Consider the following 6,855-nt stretch of genomic DNA (forward strand, 5'->3'; position numbering starts at 1 on the left):
GAATGAAAAAAAATAGGTCTCAGTCTTCTAGATTATGTAGATGTGGCAAAGGTCAACATTGAACCAATGAATGTAGATCAGTAAAAGACTTACAAGGCAACCCAGTATCATTGGGAAATTCCTTGGGGAGCCTCTCACATGGCCCCAGGTCAAACGTGGTCCAGTCATTCCCAGTCACTGTAGAGGACATGTCTCTACATGTGAAAATACAAAAATCTAGTGCCTCACTTTTCTTGCTATCTCTCGGGGTTGGCTGGGGACCAGGGACATCTGTGGCAAAACCAAGAGGAGACCCCTGCAGGGGACATGTGGCGGCCCATGTGACAGTGCCACTTCCACTCTGCTCTGCTGCAGAGCAGGCAGAAGCCCTGGCCATGCCCTGCCATATTCTTCAGGAGGAACTTCAAGAGCCCACTACCCAGGACCTCAAGAACCAGGCTGCTATGGAGGAGGACGCTCTCTGCCACTGCAGTGGGGGTGCCCTTGCTCCTCGGAGCCCTCTATTCCATGGCAGAGGAGCAGGAGAAGAGGAAACTGCGACTCACGATAGATGGCATTGGGTGCTTTGGCAGGTCTCTGAAGGTTGGTGTCCTCATTTCCCTGGACTACTGGTGGTGCACAAATGATGTCCTCCAAGGAGTAGCAGAGAACAGCCTGGAGTACGTGGAGGTGATGTCTGCGTGTCACCAGCATGCGGCTGACGCCCTGGTGGCAGGAGCCATCCGCAATGGGGGCCTCTACGTGAAACTGGGTCAAGGGCTGTGCTCCTTCAACCACCTGCTGCCACCCAAGTACATCCAGACATTACGTGTGTTGGAGGACAAAGCTCTTACTCGGGGCTTCTGGGAGGTGGATGAGTTGTTCCTTGAAGACTTCCAGGCACTACCTAGTGAACTCTTCCAGGAGTTCGACTATCAGCCGATGGCTGCTGCAAGCCTGGCTCAGGTGCACCATGCCAAGCTCCATGATGGCTCCTTTATGGCTGTCAAGGTACAGTACATCGACCTACGAGACCGCTTTGATGGGGATGTGCACACACTGGAACTCCTGCTGCAGCTCATAGGGCTCATGCACCCCAGCTTCAGCTTCAGCTGGGTCCTAAAGGATCTGAAGGGGACCCTGGCCCAGGAGCTGGACTTCGAGAATGAGGGTTGAAAGGCTGAGTGCTGTGCTCAGGAGCTAAAGCACTCCCATTATATTGTTGTCCCTCGGGTGCACTGGGACAAGTCCAGCAAGCGGGTGCTGAGAGCTGACTTCTGTGCTGGCTGCAAAGTGAATGACATGGAAGTCATCAAGGAGCAGGGGCTGGCAGTGCAGGACGTAGCAAAGAAGCTGATCCAGGCTTTTGCTGAACAGATATTCTACACTGGCTTCATTCACTCTGACCCCCACCCTGGCAATGTTCTGGTGCGGAAAGGTCCAGATGGAAAAGCAGAGTGGTGTTCCTGGACCACGGGCTCTACCAGTTCCTGGATGAGAAGGAGCGATCCTCCCTGTGCCAGCTCTGGCGGGCCATCATCCTGAGGGACGATGCTGCAATGAAGACACACGCAGCTGCACTTGGGGTACAAGACTACATGCTGCTTGCTGAGGTGCTCATGCAGAGACCTGTGCACCTGGGCCAGCTGTGGGAGTCCCACCTGATGAGCCGTGAGGAGGCGGCCTACATACAAGACATGGCTCGTGAACACTTTGAAGGCATAATGGAAATGCTTAAGGCATTTCCCCGGTCCATGCTACTCGTGCTGCGGAACATCAACACAGTGTGTGCTATCAACTCAACACTGGGCACCACCATTGACCGTTACTTCTTCATGGGGTTGGAGCTGCCTGGTGGGTGCAGCATACCACGGCATTTACAGCAGTAGCCTCTTGCGCCACGTCAAGGTCATCTGGGAGGCACTCAAGTTTGAGGTGGCTCTGAGGCTGGAGACCCTTGTCATGCAGCTCACCGCCATCCTATTGCGTTTTCCGGCCCGTCTGGGCTTTGTCCCCAACGCAGAGGAGGTCTCCCAGTACTTGGAGATGTAGGTCCCTGCCAGGATGACTACAAGGTTGCCAGGGGCCAGCAGAGCTTCCAGCCTGGGCACACCGAGCAGGCCCAGTGCAGATGTCTCGCAATCCAGGGTCTGGAATGGGGAACACACTATGGGGCTCTTAAACACAATGACTACACACTCATCTGGAAAAAAAAAATCTAGTGCCTGCTATGAAAACCATGCTCTTCTAGATATTGGATTAAACATGGAGGATGAATCAAATTTCAAATAGAAAAATAGAAAATTCATATTTTGGCAGATTTCTATAAATTTTCAAAGACCAAAGCTAATAGTACATATAAATAACATGGTAATTGAGGAATTACTGGACATGGGTGTGCCTGTGACTATCATTACTCCAGAATGTTGGCATCAAAATTGGCCTCTTCACGAGGCAAATGTTTAATTCCTAGGAACTGGAACCATATCTTAAGTGAAATAAAGCACAAGATGAGTTGAATGCTTAGGGTCAAAAGAATAGAAAGGAAGGCTAAGGCCATATGTGGCTAATATTGTAGTGAATTTATGGGATCATGATCAGCTACAGTAATGGAAGACCCAGATTAACATTCCTGCAGTCTCAGAAACTCATGTTTCTGGGAAGGATATTATAAGGTAGTATAAAAAAAAGATGGTCACCAGCCATTCAGACTATACAAGAACAGAAAAAAAACCCAGCAAACCTTCAGAAATGGTTGAATGAGGAACTAGTATGGGTTAAACAAAAGCCTTTAATAGAAGAGAAACTGCAGGCTTTAGAACAGCTGGTACAGGAGCAACTAGAAGCTCAACATATTGAAGAATCAACCAGCCCTTGAAATTCTTCTGTATTTGTTGTTAAAATAAAATCTGAAAAATGGGGAATGATGACATATCTAAGAGCTGTCAACAAGGTAATTCGACCTATGTGACCTCTACAGTCTGGAATCCCTTTGCCTTTACTATTACCTAAAGCATGGCCTCTTATAATTATTGGTCTTAAAGATTGTTTTTCCACTATACCTTTACAAGAAAAGGACAGAGGAAAATTTGCATTCACGGTGCGTACTTATAAAAATTTTCAGTCCACTAGGAGATTTCAATGGACTGTCCTTCCACAGAGAATCCTCAATTGCCCCATCCTGTGTCAATACTTTGCAAGTCATCCTTTGGAAATAATACGTAAACTATTTTCTAAATACATAATTTACCATTATGTGGATGATATTTTGCTATCTGATTCAAATGTAGATACCTTCAGAAAGAATATTTAAAGAAGTAAAGAAAGTTTTGCCAAAATAGGGATTACATTTTGCTCTGAAACAATACAATAAGGAGATTCTATCAGTTACTTAGGTTATAGAATAGGGTTACATAAAATTAGTACAGAAAAAGTTCAAATTAGGAAAGCCTGATTGTGGAGTCTTACTGACTTTTAAAGACTGCTAGGAGATACTTCAATCAATGAAACATGGTTGCAATAACACCTGACCTAATAATTCATTAAAAAAAAAAAAAAACCTTAGAGGTAACAAAGACTTAAATAGTCCCAGGGAATTAATAGCTGAAGCTGAGAAAGATTTAACTTTGGTTGAAAAGAATTTTAGATGGCACCTGTTGATTGGGTGGTTCCAAATCTTAATTGCTTTCTAGTCATATTGCCTTCAGGATTTCCCTTAAAGGAATTTTAATGCAGAGGGAAGAGACTTCGTCAACTAGTAGGAATAGACCTAGCAAAGATTATAGTTCCTTTTACTACTAATGAAATTTAAAAAATATGGGAAGATAATGAACCCTGGCAAAGAGCTTGTACTACTTCTTTGTGAGAGACTAATTAGCAATTATCCCCAAAGTGATAGAATTAACCTTAAAAGGAGAGCTACTTGGATGCTTCTCTACATTGTACATGACACACCAATAATTGGAGCCTGTACATTCTGTACTGATGCAAATAAATCAGGAAAGGCAGGTTACAAATCAGAAGATTTAAGTTAGGTGAAACTAAACCTTTATAATTCTGTCCAAAAGGCAGAATTATATGCTATTCTCATGTTACTAAAGGACCTTAAAGAACCTCTCAATATAGTTACTCATTTGCAATATGCAGAAAGAGTTGTTTTACATATTGAAACCACTGAATTTATACCAGATGATACAGAATTGACTTCATTATTTTTTCAGGTTCAAGGTATAATCAGGAATATTCTTTGTTCCATATACATAACACATATCTGATTCCATATGGATCTGCCACATCCTCTAGCACAAGGTAAAGCTGTAATTGATTGATTATCAATTGGAAATGTGCTGAAGGCTCATTTCATGATGTTTCATAAAAAACATCATGTCAATAGCAAAAGTTTAAAGAAAGAGCTTTCTATTACAAGGCAAAAAGCAAGGAGATTATAAAGAGATGTCCTACTTGCCCTTTCTATAACCAAACACTATCACCTGCATGGAGTAATCGAAAGAGTATTCAAAAAAATAAAACATAGCAGATGTATGTGTTCCACTTTGCAGATTTTGAAAAATTAAAATATGTACACCACACCATTGACATTTATTGAGGTTTTCAATGGGCAACTGCTTTGAGATTAGAAAAGGCTGATTGAGAAATCACACACTTATTAGAAATTATTGCCATCATGGGTATACCTGATGGGTATACCCAGCATATATCTATAAAAATGACAGGTTTTGCTTATTATAATATAAAACATATTACAGGTATTCCAAACAATCCTACAGTTCAGACAGTTATAGAAAGATCAAATTAAACTATAAAGGATATGTTAATCAAACAGAAAGGGATGGAAGATAAACCCAGAAACAAATTGCATAATGTTTTATTAATCTTGAATTTTCTTAACACTAATGAGAAAAAAAAACAATGGCAGCAGAGAGACATTTTATAGTAGAAAAAAAACTTTTGAATTGAACCAGCAAGTATATTTCAAGGATGTGTTGACCTCACAATGAAAACTTTTACTAGGTTGGAGAGGGTTTTGCTCTTGTTTCCACCAGAAAAGAAAAGCTATGGATACCATCACAATTAATAAAGATTCAGTTTGATAAAGAGAAACCTTTTGAGAAAGAGAAATGACAGCTCATCTACAGAGGTGACAATCATATGGGTCATAAGGAAACCTCATAAGGGTTGGAGTAGGGTTCTCTGTTCTTGTCTTTGTAGAAAAATACCCATCTTTAAAAATTTGAGAACTTGGACATCTAGATGACTAAAGAAGAAAATATAGCCATTCAGAAAAAAATCACCAAGTCAAGAGAAATCTGACTTATGATGCTACATCATCTGCAGGGTAAAATTTCATTATCTGCACATGTATATATCTCTACTCAAAAATTAAAGCTGGCTTTGGATTTGGACAATGGCTATCCTTCTGTAAATCCAAGAGTGTTGTTAAAAGAAAAATTCAGAGTTTCTATTTCATGTCAGGAGCTGTCTGATAAGGGACAGAAAGAAGAAAGAATTTAGGAAAAGTTTTATTTCTCTCCATACCTATTTTTCTCTCTATCGTACCTTTCATTGAATTTATGTCTATGTGAATAATGTTTAAATTTTCCACAATGAAAAATATATTTTCCTGCAGTGATCTTTAAAGTTTCCAGGGATAAGGTAAGGCCCCACAATGATTCCAACTGGTTGATATGGCATAATGATATTGATAGCATTACTTTACGATCAGTTTTGGGTACCAGCTGCTCAAAATTATTCCAACATGGTTAGCTGAAATGGCACAACTTCCTACAATTTTCTGGCCAGAACCTCAAATAAGAACTTCAGAAAATCCCTATTGACTACTCAGAGTCTATTTGCAACTCTACCAGACAGTAATCTTGAAACTTAACCATCATGTTAGTTTTACAGGATATAGGAAGAACATCCCCCCATGAGAGATGGAGGTAATTCTAGGGATGATGTAACCTCTCCCAACAAAGTTTGTCCTCAGAGTTAGGGACATCAATTAGTGGTGATTATAACTGGTATAGGGTTTGGGGTTGGGGTAGAAATTATTTAGGCTCAGGGACCTTCTTTGAAAAGAAACAAAGGGAAATTACATGGGATAAAAGTTAGATTACTGTGAGCTTACAATAATAGTAGTGAGTAATACAATGAATACTTGTGAGCTATTATTTATAGACAATTTACATTGGTATAGATTCTTGTATATTGATATAAATTCAAACTATATTTGTTATATTGAATATGCTCCTATTTCTGTTTACAATATTTGTACACCTATATAAAGTTACATTATCATATTGTATGCATGCATGCTTCTACATCTGTTTAAGACACTTCTACATCTGTTTAAGATACAATTTTAGGTTATATTTATCAGATAGCAGTATATATCTCTACTTTGATCAAGATACTTACACATTGTTTATATTCTGAGTTCATTGTGCTCATTTGCTGCGCAGTTGTTTAAAGACTGTTTAATGTTCTAATATGAAGTCTCAGTCTTTAAGCAATATAGGCATTAAGAATTATAGGTCAATAGTCATCCATATTTCTCATACTTATAGTTTGACTAATCTGGATTTTTTTAGATACATAGAGATTGTATTCCACATAGATAGGTAATTTTTAAACACTTCAAAGAACTATAAAATATGTTATTTAAATAACACAGTGACAAAATGTATGGACAGGAAAAGCAGGATACGTGAAAAAGGGCTGCCAAATCTTGCCAAAACAAGGTAAGAAAGTTTTGAAATTTTTCCTGCCTCTGAAAAGGGTCTGTCAGTTACTCTAGGCCTTAGGCAAAGTTGGTTGCTCCATTGTTGTAAATGAGAATTTGGGTGATTGCCCAGG

The 6,855-nt window shown here is 40.2% G+C and overlaps 1 pseudogene; it reads left to right on the forward strand.

The window, feature by feature from the left end:
* Positions 1–306: 306 nt before the first annotated feature.
* LOC130862389 (uncharacterized aarF domain-containing protein kinase 5-like) lies at positions 307–2,031 on the forward strand (annotated as a pseudogene).
* The last annotated feature ends 4,824 nt before the right edge of the window (positions 2,032–6,855 follow it).

The sequence above is a fragment of the Chionomys nivalis genome, chromosome 19 (assembly GCF_950005125.1).
Source record: "Chionomys nivalis chromosome 19, mChiNiv1.1, whole genome shotgun sequence".
NCBI lineage: Eukaryota > Metazoa > Chordata > Mammalia > Rodentia > Cricetidae > Chionomys > Chionomys nivalis.